This window comes from Arvicanthis niloticus, chromosome X, assembly GCF_011762505.2.
Source record: "Arvicanthis niloticus isolate mArvNil1 chromosome X, mArvNil1.pat.X, whole genome shotgun sequence".
In the NCBI taxonomy this organism is placed as follows: domain Eukaryota; kingdom Metazoa; phylum Chordata; class Mammalia; order Rodentia; family Muridae; genus Arvicanthis; species Arvicanthis niloticus.
The window spans coordinates 46848864-46865291 of NC_047679.1; the positions used below are offsets into that span (position 1 = coordinate 46848864).

Sequence of the window (16428 nt, forward strand, 5' to 3'; positions counted from 1 at the left end):
TCTCTCCTGCTGCTACTCTGTTAAGTTGCACCTCTTTCCTCTGCTATTCTTGTGTGAATGGGGAGTATACTATCTCTGATGCATTCTGTTAAATTATTTTCTCTGATTCATCATTTTGTCTGCCCTTCATTTGGATGTCACTTTCAAACATGGCTGATTCCTTCTATAAACTAATCTTACTTACATTGTTTGGGATTAAAGATGTGTACTAAAGGTGTGTCTATATTCCAGCTGGATCACACAGACCAAGGTCTTTGGATGTGATCTCTTGCCAGAGTAGCCACGTTGATGGATTAATATTCCTCTACATATGGGCATAAGCATAAATATTTAGAAAGCACTTTGAGAGCTTAACTATTAACCAAAATGATAATAGTACATTCTACATAGCCTATGACCCACCCCCATGAGCTTTTGACCAGGATTATATTACCAGGTATGAAATTCCCTCCTGTTGAGCACACTTAAACCCATTCAGAAAGTGGTCAGTTATCTCACAGCCACCATTTTGCTACTATTTTATCAGTAGGTATATCTTGCCTTGCAGGTTGGTATTACACCATGCAGGTGTTAGGCTGTTGGTGTATTTTCTCCATAAGCAGCTATGTTTTGAGATTATAATATAATTGCTTCACAACCCCCTTCCCTTTCTTCTCTCCAAACCCTCTTGTAAATCCTTCCTTGTGCTCCTTCAAATTATGGCCTTTTTATGTTCTGCAGCCAAAGCATATGGTGTCTTCCACATTAGATTCTTACCATGTAGTAAAAGCAAGGACAGTGGCCACAGCATAGGCTCATTTAGAGACCTCTGGAGCCTCTCTAATAAATAAACATACTCACTATTGACAAATTACTTTGACTTTTAGATTATGGACTTACGTTTTCTCCATTCTTTTTGTTGTTGTTGTTAAAGATATAAATTTTAATACATTATTTATTTTTTTAAATTGCGGGAACCAGAATGGGTTGATCCAGATGATGACCTGTGGTGCCTTTTGGGTGACCATGATCTCATTTGTCTTTTTTGCAAACAGCTGGTGAAGGTCCAGATTGACTCCTCTTCCTGTCTCTTTCAGGAGATGATGAAGAACTCAAGTAAGATCTTTTGCTTGGGGAAGAAGAGCCCCTGTGGGACCTGGAGTTGGATCTTGATTTCGAACCACGGGATATGGAATGTTCTCTGGAACTGGAGTGAGACCTGGACTGTGAGCTAGAAGAGCTTTTTGAATGGGACCTGGACCTGGACCTTGAACTTGATGGGGAGGATGAGTGTGATGAAGACCTTGAGTGAGATGATCACAACTTTGAGCGGCTCTGCCTATTGCTTTTTTTTTGTTACTATCTTCTTCTTCACTAGCATCAAGATTATATTTTGAGAGATCAGCATCATCTTTATCCTCATCCTCAGCTAGCTTATATTTACATAGATCTTCATCCTCATCCTCTTCGTCTCCTTCTAATTCTTTGTCTTCTACTTCCTTTAATATAGACACAAGACCAACTGGTTTCTCCCTGTATTTTTTCTTTTTACATCCAAACTCATCATATCCCCCATCAGATTCTTCTCTTTCTATATATTCAACATTCTCTCTTTCATTAAAACCACCTCTATATCCTGTTCTTTCTTCTAATTTAGCATACTTTGGAGTATTACACATGTTACACTCTGATCTTCTAGCCCAATTCACATTCCTGCAAGTTTGCATTGCCAATCATTGGCACTAAATAAGCTCTGCCTCTTCTCTGCCAGTGTCTTTCCTATTTCTGTTCCCACAGCTTTCATCATCTTGGCCTCAGTTGTCTTCTCTTAACCACATCTGTTACAATTGGTTTTCCTAGCAAAGTTTACATTTCCACACTTCTTGTCAGGGCAGATCCAGTCCCCATCACTGACTCGGAAATTCTTGGTCAACATCTTGTATAGGAGCAGCAGTCATCTCCATTCTTAATGTGGCTGGATATATTTCAAGTTCATCATTCATTAAAACAATGGGTTTTGATTTTATTTATTTTCCCCATCAATGTCTTCATTTTCATTCATTTCTAACTTAATGTATAACATTTTGTGTTTTTACTTGAAAATTAATTTATATTTGTTTCTTTCTAATTTTCTAAGGTATAAATGCCATTGCTGGTTGATAACCCTGGGAGGCCTGCTCTTTTCTGAAGAGAAATAAAGAAGTAGTGGATGGCAGAGATAGGTATGTGTGTGTGAGACTAGAGGGAGAGAAGGGAGGGGAAACTGAATTCAGAATGTAAAAACAATCATTATCATCATCAACAACAAAACTAATTTCCTAATGTAAGAAGAAATGTACACGCCATGTGTTTAGTGTTGTAAATTTCCCTTAAATTACTACTTTTATTGTAACTCAAATACTTCAATGCATGAATTTTCATTTTGTGTACTTTAATATGATTTTTAAAACATTCCATTAATATTATTTGGGTCTTTATATTCTTTATAAGTATGTTATTTATTCTCCAAGAATTAGGTCATTTTCATGAAAATTATTTTATCAATTTTTAGTTTACTTCCATTATAGTCCACATATATTATAATTTCTATTAGTTTAAATTTGATTTTGTTAAAGATACAATGTGGTATGTAAATATGTGTTTTCCATGTTAGCTTGAAAGGGTGCTGCTTAATTTTTTGTGTATTCTATAATAGTCATACATACCTTAATAACTGATGGTAATATTCAGCTTCACATGTTGGTTATCTGTCATTTGGATTTACCAAATACTCATAGAAAGTGTTGTAATTTTCAATTGTAAGAATGAATTCTTTGCCATGACACATTTTAGTTAATATTTTCTTTTTCAGTATATAAGCAATAAAAAGTATTGTATCATCTTGGGAAATAAACCCTGTATCATTATATTATTCCCCTTGTTTACAGTAATTTTCTTTGATCTAAGGTCTGCTAAGATACTAGATATGCCTACTAGTACAATAATAGCAAGACAAATACTGGTGCTGTTTTAATGGTATCCTTTCTCATTCCTTTATTTTCAATCTACTTTTATCTTCATATTAAAGATAAATTCTTGAAGCCAACATACATTTTGTTTAATCTAATCTTTTCTGTTAACTCTCAAATCTCAGTTGGCATATTTAGGCCACCACTGACATTTAAGTGTTTTCTTTCCTCTCTAGTGTTTGATAATCACTTTCATATATTTTACTTATTCTTAAAGTATAAGCATATTTGAACAAGTTTTTATCTTATAAATATACTGAGACTAATAGAGAGCAAAAGATCTTGTTTTACCTTCATTCATTCTATAACACTAGACCTTTGTGTAGATCTGAGGTTTTGACTTACAAAATTCTTTTTCACAAAAGGAAACCTTTTGCATTATTCCAAGGACATTGATAAAAAAAAATCTTCTTTTGATTTTGTTTATTTTTAGTGAATCTTTTGTTCTTTGTTTAGAAATAAAGTTTTGCTGCACATGGGTCTGTAAATTGAATGCTTGTTTCTTATTTCTTTTTAATATGCTATAACTTTTACTTTATTCTTTCATAGCTCTGCTTACATTACCTATTTAATTTTACTTAATATCTACTTTTACCATTATGGCCCTTAGCATATTCATCATAGGTACTTTACTTCCCTCACTTATAATTCCAAATTATTTTATATATGAGTTTGGTATTAGTGCTTAGTTTGTTGCTTTTGTCTCCTAGTATGTTTTGTTATATATTATATAATATATTAGTCATAACTAAGTTAATTAGGTTATTAGTATACAGTATTGTAATCTTCCTTCATAAAAGACTGTTTACTGAAACTGTAGATGATAGAGTCTTAAGCCTTTGCTAATGTTCTTAGTTTTATGCTCCCTATTTCTTAGACATGCAGTTCTTTCCATAGTGCTGTTCTGTTTAATCTAGGACCACTCTTGATGTGTTAGAAAAGTGTGAGGTGAGGAGAAGCATTATATAACCTTATGATGGGGCTTCAGAATCTCAGTGAGCCTCTGCCACTTAGATACTGCTTAAAGGCTTTTTCTCATGTTAAAAGAAGAAAGTCAAGAGGGTGTGCAATGTCATATTTCACATCTTTGCTTGTAAGAAGGGTGTGGACTTTCATATGCTACTTCCTGAGAGTCTTTTATGCTGTGATAAAATATAGGACACACAGGGTGTCCTATAGCACATGCAAGTTGTGAACAGTTACTGTTTTCAGCAAGTTTTATGTTGAAGAAAAGATTCCACATACATCACAATAAATAGCTTTAAAAATCTTTCTTTCTAGCTAATTTCAATTCAAAGACAACTTTATCAAATCCTTAATCTATATTGTTAAAAAACTATCATAATTCATGAGTGTAAATTTAAGAAAAGTTTATGCACCACTAAATACTGGATAACACTGAAGTTCTTACTTCTCAAGCTAGTCTCTAACGATGACCAAGCAGTTATCCTGATACCACCAATGACAGTGGCTTCTCTTTCATAGCTTCTGTTATAGAGGGTTGAGATTCTGTCTTCTAGTATATTTGTTCATGTTTTGTGATCCATAAATTGCCTTGTGACCTTGCTGATTTATTAATCTAAGAAAAACTACTGATTATGAGTTTATTGACACATTTTTTGTGAAAATTGGTATGACAGTGTTTACCTACTTATATATATTAAACTAGAAATTAAAAGAATTCTTAAATTTACTTGTAAATTCACTGTTGGCAGAATTGATTTATTTTGCCTACTAGACTGTTTTCCTTTTTTATAGAAAACATCAGTTTTTAAATACAGCCTGTAATTTTATGCCATATTTCTTCTCCACAGACTATTTATAACATGGTAGCTTTATACCTTAGGATAAGCATGACAGCAAGAATTAATTTGAGACAATATACTATATTACATAATATATGTTGTTTAGAAACTGTCATCTTGCATTTGGCACATAGCATGTTAATATCAAATGATATAGCACTAAATTTTCATAATCTGTTTATTATAATCAAACCAACTTCCTTGGGGCATAAAGTTACATGCCATGATCCCCACCACCAGGAGGTCAGGATCTTGGAGGAACCATAACACATTTTCAGTCATATTTTGTCTTTCATAATTTTAAGTGCTTCTAGACCTATATATTTCAAAAAATAATTGCAATTCCAAAAGTTCTTTGCAGTATAGCAGTATATTCCTTTGCAATATCTAGAAAGCATTCCATTCTTGTCATCTTATCCACTCCAACCTGATGATGGGACTCTTTTTTTTAATCATTCCATTTGTTTACATCTCAAATGTTTTCCCATTTCCTGATTACCTCTCCACCAACCCCCATTCCACATCATACCCCCTCCCCTTTGCCTGTATGAGGGTGCTCTCCCACTGACCCACACTCTTCCACCCCACCACTCTATCATACCCTTATGCTGGGGCATCAAACCTCTTTGGGACCATGGGCCTCCCCTTCAATTGGTGTCAGGCAAGGCCATCATCTGCTACATATGTATCTGGAGCCATGGATCCCTACAGGTACACTCCTAGGTTGGTGATCCAGTCTCTGAAATCACTGGATACTCTGGCCAGCCTATGTTGTTCTTCCTATGGGGTTGCAATCCCCCTCCTCTAGTACTTCCACCAGCTCCCCCACCAGGTTCCCTGAGCTCAGTCTGATGGTTTTCTCCATGTATCCATATCTTCAGTGATCAGTTGCTGGCTGGACCTCCCAAGAAACGACTACACAAGGTTCCTGTCAGCAAGAGCCTCTTGACAGTGTTGGGTTTGGTGTCTGCAAACAGATGGATCCCCAGGTCGGGCAGTCCCTGGTTGGCCCTTCCTTTAGTCTCTGTTCCATTCTTTGTCCTCGTTCTTCCTTTGAACAGTAACATTTCTGGGTTAAATACTTTGAGATGGGTGGGTGGCCCCATCTGTCAAACGCGGGGGGGGGGGGCATGCCTATCTACTGGAATTGGTCTCTACAAGTTCTGTCTCCCCTTCTCTGTAGCTAAAGTCATCCCCATTGGGTCCTGGGAGCCTCTCATTACCCTGGCATCTGGGACCCTACAGTGGCTGTCCCCAGTTCCACCTTACTCTCTGCTACACATTTTTATTTGATTCCCTGACCTTCTGTACCTCTATCCTATTCCTTTTATTACCTGATACTGCCCCCCCATTTTCTCCCACTCCTCTCTCCCTCCCAGGTCTCCCGGCTTCCACCTCCTACAATTACCCCGTTGCTCCCTCAATGCAGGACTGAAGCATCCACACTCTAGTCTTCCTTCCTCCTAAGTGAGATATGGTCTGTGGGTTATATCATGGGCATTCTGAGCTTTGGTGCTAATATCCACTTATCAGTGAGTACATACCATGTTTGTTCTTTTGTGTCTGGGTTACCTCACTCAGGGTGATATTTTCTAGTTCTATCCATTTGCCTGCGAATTTCAGGAAATCTTTGTTTTTAATAGCTGAGTGGTACTCCATTGTGTAAATATACCACATTTTCTTCATTCATTCTTCTGTTGAGGGACATCTGGGTTCTTTCTAGCTTCTGGCTATTATAAATAAGGCTTCTATGAGCATAGTGGATCATGTGTCCTTGTTATATATTGAAACATCTTTTGGGTATATACCCAGGAGTGGTATAGCTGGGTCCTCAGGCAGTACTATGTCCAATTTTCTGAGGAAATGCCAGACTGATTTCCAGAGTGGTTGTACCAGCTTGCAGTCCCACCAATAATGGAGGAGTGTTCCTCTTTCTCCGTATCCTCACCAGCATCTGATGTCACCTGCTTTTTTAAAGTTAGCCATTCTGATTGGTGTGATGTAGAATCTCAGGGTTGTTTTGATTTGCATTTCCCTGATGACTAGTGATGTTGAACATTTCTTTAAGTGCTTCTTAACCATTCAAGATTCCACAGTTGAGAATTCTCTGTTTAGCTCTGTACTCCATTTGGTTATTTGGTTCTCCGAAGTTTAACTTCTTGAGTTCTTTGTATATTTTGGATATTAGCCCTCTATCAGATGTAGGGTTGGTAAAGAAATTTTTCCAATTTGAGGGTTGCCATTTTGTCTTATTGACGGTATCCTTTTGCCTTACAGAAGCTTAGCAATTTTATGAAGGCTCATTTGTAGATTGTTGCTCTTTGAGCATAAGCCATTCTTGTTGTATTCAGGAAGTTTTCCCCTGTACCCATCTGTTTGAGGCTATTCCCTACTTTTTCCTCTATTAGATTCAGCATATCTGTTTTTATATAGAGTTCCTTGATCCACTTGGATCTGACCTTTGTACAAGGAGATAAAACTGGGTCAATTTGCATTCTTCTACATACAGACAATCAGTTGAACGAGCACCATTTGTTGAAAATGCTCTTTTTTTCCCCACTGGATTCTTTTAGTTTCTTGGTCAAAGATCAAGGAACCATAGGTGTGTGGGTTCATTTCTGGGTCTTCAATTCTATTCCATTGATCTACCTGCCTGTCTCTGTAACAATACCATGCAGTTTTTATCACTACTCCTCTGTAGTACAGCTTGATGTCAGGAACAGTGATTCCTCCAGAAGTTCTTTTATGGTTGAGAAAAGTTTTTGCTATTCTGTTTTGTTTTTGTTTTTGTTTTTTTTGTTGTTGTTGTTGTTATTCCAAATGAATTTGAGAATTTCTCTTTCTAACTGTGTGAAAAACTGAGTTGGATTTTAATGGGGATTGCATTGAATCTGTAGATTGCTTTTGGCAAGATGGCCATTTTTACTAAATTAATTCTGCCAATCCATGAGCAAAGGGGATCTTTCCATCTTCTGAGGTCTTTGTCTGCTCAAGATCTTTGAAGAATTGTGTTGATATTTTGATGGGGTTTTATTGAATTTGTATATTGTTTTGGTAGGATGGCCATTTTTAACTATATTAATGCTACCAATCCTTCAACATGGGACATCTTACCATCTTCTAATATCTTCAATTCCTTTCTTCAAAAATATGAAGATTTTATCATAAAAGTCTTTTACTTGCTTGGATAAGATTACCCTAAGATATTCTATATTATTGAGGTTATTGTGAAACATATTGTTTCATTAATCTCCTTCTCAGTCCATTTATCATTTTATACAGGAAGGCTACTGATTTTTGTGAGTTAACTTTGTATTCTGCTATTTTCCTAAAGATGTATATCAGCTGTAATTGTTCCCCAGTGGAATTTTTTGGGTCACTTGTATATATACTATTATATCATCTGCCAATACAGATAATTTGACTTCTACCTTTCAAATTTGTATTTCCTTGATCTACTTTAGTTGCCTTATTGCTCTAGCTAATAAGTCGATTATTATGTTGAATAGATAAGGAAAGAGTGGATAACCTTGTCATGTCCTTGATTTTAGTGGAATTGCTTTGAATTTCCCTCCATTTAAGTTCATGTCTCTTACATAATTTCTGTAAACTGCCTTTATTATGTTTAGTTATGTCGCTTTTATCCTTAATTTTTCCAGGTCTTTTATCACTATGGGATGTTAGTGTTTGACAAAGGTTATTTCTAATGAAATAATCATGTGTTTTTTTTCCTAACATACGTGCTCTTACAGTCTGGTAGAAATAATCATTAGCATTTTGTTATTGGAAAAGTATTCTCAGATTTGTGTTATAGCCATGGGTAAATTAACTTGTGAGTTTCTTTTTTCTATTAATTAATTATTTTATTTCTTTACATCCCAAATGTTGCTCACCCTGTTCTCACTCACAGAGCCTCACAGAGTTCTCCCCCCCCCCGACTTTGAGAGGGTGCCCCTTAGCATCCACCCTCCCTGGTACATCAAGCTGTTAAGAGTTAGGCTCACAACAAAATATATAAGAGAAATATTCTGAAATAAACTACATAAATCCAGAAATCTTTTTATACTAAAACAAATATTAAAAACAGTAACAAAAAGATTTAACAAAGTTTTACATTTATGTGTCTAATATTTTCTTTCCATATAATGAGACATTTACCCTCTTGTGAGATTCCAAATATTTCTATTCCACTGTAATTTTCTGCTTCTGAATCACAAAGAAAAACACTTGTCTGAAAAAATTTATAAGTACCAAACCCGTATCTTTCACATCTTGTTAAAGAACAGCAACTGCTGATATTGAAAGAATTGAAAAGGTTAATATTGGGAAACAATAAGCATTCATTTAAAAAGAAAGATGCATGTAAATGATTATAACAGATATACCTGTCTTTCTTTTACAAAAGGAAAAGAAAACAAGACAAACATACAATGTGAGACATTCAAAATTGTAGAACTTATGCTTATTTGTCCTTAGAAAAAGGTTATTAGTGAGATGAGGAGATATAGCAATTTGTAAATTGAAGACGTGAGTTCCACCCCACTAAAACATGATTACAAGATATTTATGGTGGGACATTATGCAATCTCAGTTCTGAGAAAATAGACAGATAGTACTTAAGGGTCTGCTAGCCATTCAGTCTCATCTACTTGACAAGTTCCAGACCACTAAGAAGCCTTTCTCAAAAACAGAAAGTTAGACTATGCTTGGGGAATGCCCTCAAAAGTGTCTTCTAGCCTACACACACACACACACACACACACACACACACACACACGTACACAGAGACAGAGAGAGATAGAGACAGAGACAGGGACAGAGACAGACAGAGAGGGATGTAGAAGAAGATAAACTACTGAAAATTAAAAAGTCAACCATAAAAGCTGTAATAAGGTCTCTTATGTTTATTATTGCTGTGATGAAACACTATGGCCAAAAGCAACTTGGAAAGGAAAGAGTTTATTTGGTTGAATCTTCTGTATCACTGTTCATTATTGAAGAAGTCAGTACAGGAACTCAAACAGGGCAGGAACCTGGAGGCAGGAGCTGATACAGAAGCCATGGAGTAGGTGCTGTTTGCAGTCTTGCTCCCTGTGGCTTACTCAGCCTACTTTCTTATAGAACTCAGGACCACCAACACAGTGGTGGCACTACCCACTATAGGTTGAGCCCTCCCCCATCAATAACTAATTAGAAAATTCCCTATAGGCTTGTCTACAGCCTAATGTTATGGAGACATTTCTTAACTGAGGCTCTCTCCTCTCAGATGACTACAGCTTATGTCAAGTTGACACAATACCAGCCAGCGTATGCAGCATTAAACAATTTTTAATTGTGTTTTAAAAGGTATAGGCATAATGAAGGTCATCCCCTCCATTATTAATCTACATAATCTTCCTATTCTTACTTAAGAGATGTTAAATATGTCAATTGTTAGCCCCTCATTTATTCTCTATATTCCTCATTTACCTTATTTCTAATTTTTTCTTTTACTAGATAACTTAGTGTTTGGGTATAGAGTTTATAAATTATTTGTCTGTACATTTATAGTTGTGTTTTATATACAAAAGTCACAAGGAAGGTGGTGATGAGAATATAGTCTACAAGGCCAATTAAATAGAAAAAAAATGTCCTAAACATGGTGGCATATTCCCATAATTACAGTAAAGTTTAAGTAAAATGTAAATTTTCAAATGTTGGCACATTTGGAAAATTACAAATTCATCAGTGATGAAAAATTTAAATTTAATTTTGTCATGGGGAGTTACCACTTATCAGAAATTTCTTAGTGGTTCCCTCTATATGTCCAACTACATGTGTAGTTGCCACTTTAAATACATTTAGTGAGGAGGTAAAAATGTGGTGTTACAAGGCACAGCAGAAGAAGCAGAGGTGAAATTTAAAACTTGTCCTCTAGCCAATTCTATCATTTGTTTCTGTTACAGACTATAGCATATCTTCTACTTCAAGACATATTCATACTGATATTCTAGTTTTATACAGATTTAGAGTATTTTATTCATATGTATATAGTGCTTTTTCTCTAGTTCTTTAATCACTCCACTGATGACTTCAGTTATGACAACAGAATACTAGGTTTGATTGTCATCTTCATAGCAATATTTAAGACCATATATGTATGAATAATTTAAAATCAATTGTATTGTCCCACTACACTTGGGCATAAGGCCTGACCTGAAGAATATTTGATATACTCAATTTTTGTCTCAGAAGTAGTTCAATTTTTTTCTTAGAAAGTAGCTTCTTGCTTAGGGTGAGACTTGTTCAATTCCCTCTCACAGTTGTGGGAAAATGTGGGTTTTCAGCAATGGTGGCTAGAATCAGGTGGTGACTCAATCACGTTTTTATAAAAGCAATTGAGAGATAATATTATTATAATTATTATCTATCTTCATCATTCTTATCTTTTAGTTTTATTATTTTTATCCTATGTGACTGCAACTTACATATTTTTCTCTAATTGTCAATAGTAAAGCCAATGATACACATCAGTGAACTCTGGACTCTATTCAAGATGTTTATAATATTATACTTTAACATGCTTATTCTGTAATTTTAAAATGGAAATTTTCTCATAATAAAAGATTGCTATAAGTTCTCATCATGAGCTGGTTTGAGGGTTTTGAAAGGCTTTTTCATGTATTTCATGTTCACATGTATTTCACACCTTTTTAATAGCAGTGATTTCCAAGGCACAGCAATGTGCTGTCATCATTCTATTCTTTAGAACCATCTAGTTTTCATTAAAACACAACTATACTAGATGTGCTATGAATTTGTATAAGTTAGCTTTTCTCTATGAGGTTCTAAAGTGTTATTTTATTGGAGTATCCTCATGTCACCTCTCTACCAAAACCACTAGCATTTAACATTTGTGGAGTAATTTCCTTTCTGTTTGCATGATTTGGAAGAGTTTTCATGAGTCAATGATTCTTTCATTTGATCAAAGCTGATGGAGTGGGCCTTCAAGTTGATTTGTCTACAGTACTTTGATGGTGCCTGGATATAGACTAAAGTTTGAGTTTCTATTATGTAGGTAAAGATTTCTATTTCTCTATGGGCTTTCTTTATTTTAATATAGTGTGTGTTATTATGTTCTTTGGTTATCTAGATGTGTTAAATCTTTGTCCCTTATACACATGTTGACTGTTTCACTTTAATATCTCAGTTTTGATAGATAGGATCTCACTCATGCTAACCCCAGAGTAGCCATATTGATCATGATAGCTTTGAATTCTAGATCCACATACAGCACTAACCCAATTGCTAGTATTCATGGTATATGGCATGAATTCTGCCTATAAATATGACAAAAGATAAATATTCTTGTGAGTTCATCTTGGACTATTTATACCAAGAGTGCCAATTGAACTGTATGTCCTGTTTTTGAATGTTTTCTAAAAATTGAGTGTATTTTTCATAATGCTATAAAATATTTTGAATATATAAGTATATTGTACATATTATGTGAATTTGCTTATGCATATAAATTCTAGAGAGTATAAAATTTATGCCACAAGGGCAGAAACATTATTTAACAGAAGCTTCAGATTCCATGGGCTGATTTGATGTATTATGTTCTGCTTATTCATGATAGAAGAATAACAAATATAACTGTTAGTTATCTTTTGGCTTTGAAACAATGAAAGAGTTTCTCATGAGAAAAATCAGCAAAAATTCATGGGCAATAATATATATTAATATTTTTTTCTAGGAAAATAGGATCTATACAAAATAGATATGACAATGGGTATTTATAAATTTTAGATTATTTCTAAAACAGTTTTAACTTTGCAGTAAAACTGGGTAAAATGTTCAAAGTCTCCATAACCTGTCACATGTCTAACACAGTTACTCTTGAGACGGACATCTTCCATCAACGTGACACATAATGTTAATGATTAAATGGTGATGCCTATTAAAACTCACTCTTCATTAATTATTCTATAGACTCTTAAAATGTTTTATGTCTATTCACAAGTGTAATATTGTACACAATTGATGCACTGAATTTAAAAATGTGTCTGTCTTTATATATTTTTATCTTTTGAGATTGTAATATAATTACATAATTTTCACCTTTCCTTTCCTTCCTGAAGTACTGCCCGTATATCCCCATATTTCTCTTTTTCAAAATCATGGCCTCTTTTTTTTTTTAATTGTTGCTATATATGTGTGTATATACAACCTATACATATGAATAGAATCACTATGTCTATATAATATTACTTGTATGTGTATGTATTCAGGGCTAATGATTTGGTATTAGATAACTAATTGGTATGCTCTTCCCTGGGGAAGACTATTTTTCCTCCTCTCCACATTTCATAGTTGCTTGTATCTAAGGTTGGTTAAGGTATCCTGATCATTCTTCCTTCCATGTTAGCACATCAATAGTTATCCTTGTTATGTTCATGTGTAGGCAGCCACACTGATGAGACTTTATAGATGTAGCTACTGACGTTTCTAGGAGACGCAATCTCTCAACAAACTCCCTGTTCCTCTAGCTCTTATAATCTTTTCATCCCCTAAGCCTTAGATAGAGTTGTATTGTAGATATGTGATTCTGGACTTCACAACTCTGATTTGGATTGGTTTTCTATAGTCATCCCCATTTGTTGCAAACATAAGTATCCTTGACTGTGGTGAGTACTATACATATCTGTGGGTATAAGGATAAATATTTATAATGTAGCTAGGTATTTTGCTAGTTTAGTAAAGTGATAGTTGTAGGTTCTAAAAACAAAAACAAAACAAAAAGGTCTCCCTCAAAACCTCTCTGTTCCACTTACTCATCACTCCAGACACCTGAGCACCTCTGAATGACTTAGAATTTAGTTTTCTTATTTTTGACTTTTAATTTTAAGCACTTTGCATGATTTTGCCTTTTTCATAACGTTATAAACTTGGATCCATATAACATTATTCCATATCTTCCTTTGACTTAGTAACTCATTTTTTATAACTTAATGTTAACTTATTTATAGATGTTCCAAACAATTTATCCACTCATCTCTTGAGGGACATCTTGGATTCAGTTGTATTTTGATACTTATTATAAAGCTGCTATGAAATTTTATATAAGTTTTAGGAAGGTGTTGTTTTCATATCATCTGTAAAGTAACCAAGGTGTGCAAATGCTAAATGTAGATATTGGAATGCTTAATTTTATAAAGTACTTCCAAACATTCCTTCAATGGGTCTGTGTAATCTTGAATACCTTCATACTATAATGGAGAGTTCTCTTGTCCCACCAGTTAATCATCATTTTTTTCCTGCCAATGATTTACAAATCATCCATTCTAATAGGTGATTTATGATATCTCATATCAATTTCCAATCCCCTGATGATGTATATATTAAGCATGTGCTTATTTGGAGAAAACTGATCTGATTTGATTTTCCACATTTAGAATTTACTAGTGAGCCAATTTAGGATTTTTGGTTTCTGTTTGGGATTATTACTTTTTTATTTTTTAATAAATATAGATTTATATCTATCTGTAATATATATGTATGTAATATATTATAATATATGTATGTAATATATGTATATATTACAGATAGCTATAAATCTGTTTATTATATAATACATAAATAATATATGATATAATTGTAATGTAATATATATAATTATATAATATATAATTATAATATATATATGTACACAAAAGAGAGAAATTTCTATAGATGTGGGCAAATTCTTATTTTCTGACACTCCATATATTCACCTAGGTGATTTTCAAATAACTGGTTTATGTCACCAAATTTGCAGGCATAGAGTTGTTTTAAATATTTTATTATACTTTTAAATTACATGAGAGCATTATTGATGATTCCATTCTACATATTCATTTTATTCTTTTATTTTATATTATTTTTATTTCATTAATTCCCTTATTTTTATTTTTAATTTTTTATTTTTTGTATGATTTGTACATTTTTATTGGATATATTATTTACATTCCAGATGCCATCCCCTTTCCCCATTTCCCCTCCCTAACAAACCCCTATCCCATCCCCCCTTCTCCTTTTTGCTTTTATACAATTTTTTTAATGGTAATCAAAGGCTTTGTAAGTTTAGTAATGCTCAATTACAAGATGCCCATATAATCAGAAGTGTAACCCAATACCCAAACTAAATATATCAACTAACTTTGACTGGTGGAGACACGTGAACATCTGCCTCCATGTTCCCACCCCCTCTTGTCACCTAGCTCCTCCTTTCCTTATTCCTCCTCTTCCTCTCTTTACTCCTCCCCCCTTAGCTCCTCCTACATATCACCCTTCCTGTTAAAATAAAACTTTTCTCTCAAAATACAGTTAGAGCATACTTATTCCTAATTGTACCAGTAAGGTACAAGATAGTCCTGATACCCAGTCCATCATTTTGTTGACTAACCAGAACCTCTGTCATCTCTCCTAACTAAAACACTTAGTTCTGAACCTGGATTTTTTCTTGGCTTTAGTAATTCCCTTATTTTATTTATTGTTTTAGGTATTCATTTATATTCTTTCAAAATAAGTTTGGAAGTTTATTAATTTTCTTAGCTGTTAAGCAATTTCCTTTGGCTTTAATAGTTTTCTCTAACAATGATTATAGTTTTTGTGATCTCTATTGTCTCCTACTTTGGGTTTAATTTGCTCTCTTTCTAACTCCCTGAAATAGAAGTTAGGTGACTAGATTGGCTAATTCTTGTTGTGTACTGTGTATATTCTGTGCTATAAACTGTCTTCAAGCTTCCACTGCAACTCAAATATTTCTGTTAGCTTCACTATTATTTAATTTACTTCTAGGTGTTTTTATTTCCATTTTTTCTAGACTCCTTATTTGCCTATAGGTTCTTGAGAAATGTATTCATTAATCTCCATGTGCTTTTTACTTAGAACAATTTTTTTATCCATTTTTACTTTCTCTTAGGTATTCCTAGCGTAGTTTATATGATCTCTATCCCTTCAAATTTGACAGTTTCTGTGAAATAGACAGAGTGTGGCCTATCTTTGTTGATATATATATTTCATATGAGCTTCAAAATGTGTTTTTAATATTTTTATGTTAAATATTTTGTATATGTCTATTCAGATTATGGTAATTTTCTGTTCACCTATTTTGTAACTTTGGACCCATCAATTCTTCGAATGAGTAATAAAATAAGAGTGCATATTTTTGACCAATAGTTGCCTTATATGACTCATTTTAACCCTGTATAGTTTAATGTATCTATAATAAGCATATTATCATCACTTGAGGAATTAATAATTTTTGTTGGGAGCCGACTTTTAGCAGAAAGAGGCTATCAGCTTCGCAGCCATCTTGAGCCATATACCCTGACATGAGACTTGTTTTACATCAGCCTACAACAGCTGAGCACACTCTGATAACATCTTGGCTTAGATATCTTGGGTGTGTGAGATTAAAGGTGTGTAAATTAAGAGTGTGACTTAGAGATCAGATTTAGAGACAAGACCTAAGGGCATGACTTAAAGGCGTGACCTAAAGGCATGGCTTAGAAGTGAGACATATAAAAGGCGAGAGGCAGACAGGAGAGTTCAGAACAATTTGGAGTAACAGAGATTCAGACACTAGGAGTAGGAGTAGACATTAGACACTTGGA

General features: G+C 34.2%; 1 pseudogene; it reads right to left on the reverse strand.

Moving 5' to 3' along the window:
• Positions 1–934: 934 nt before the first annotated feature.
• On the reverse strand, positions 935–1915 carry LOC117694942 (uncharacterized; annotated as a pseudogene).
• Positions 1916–16428: the final 14513 nt, after the last annotated feature.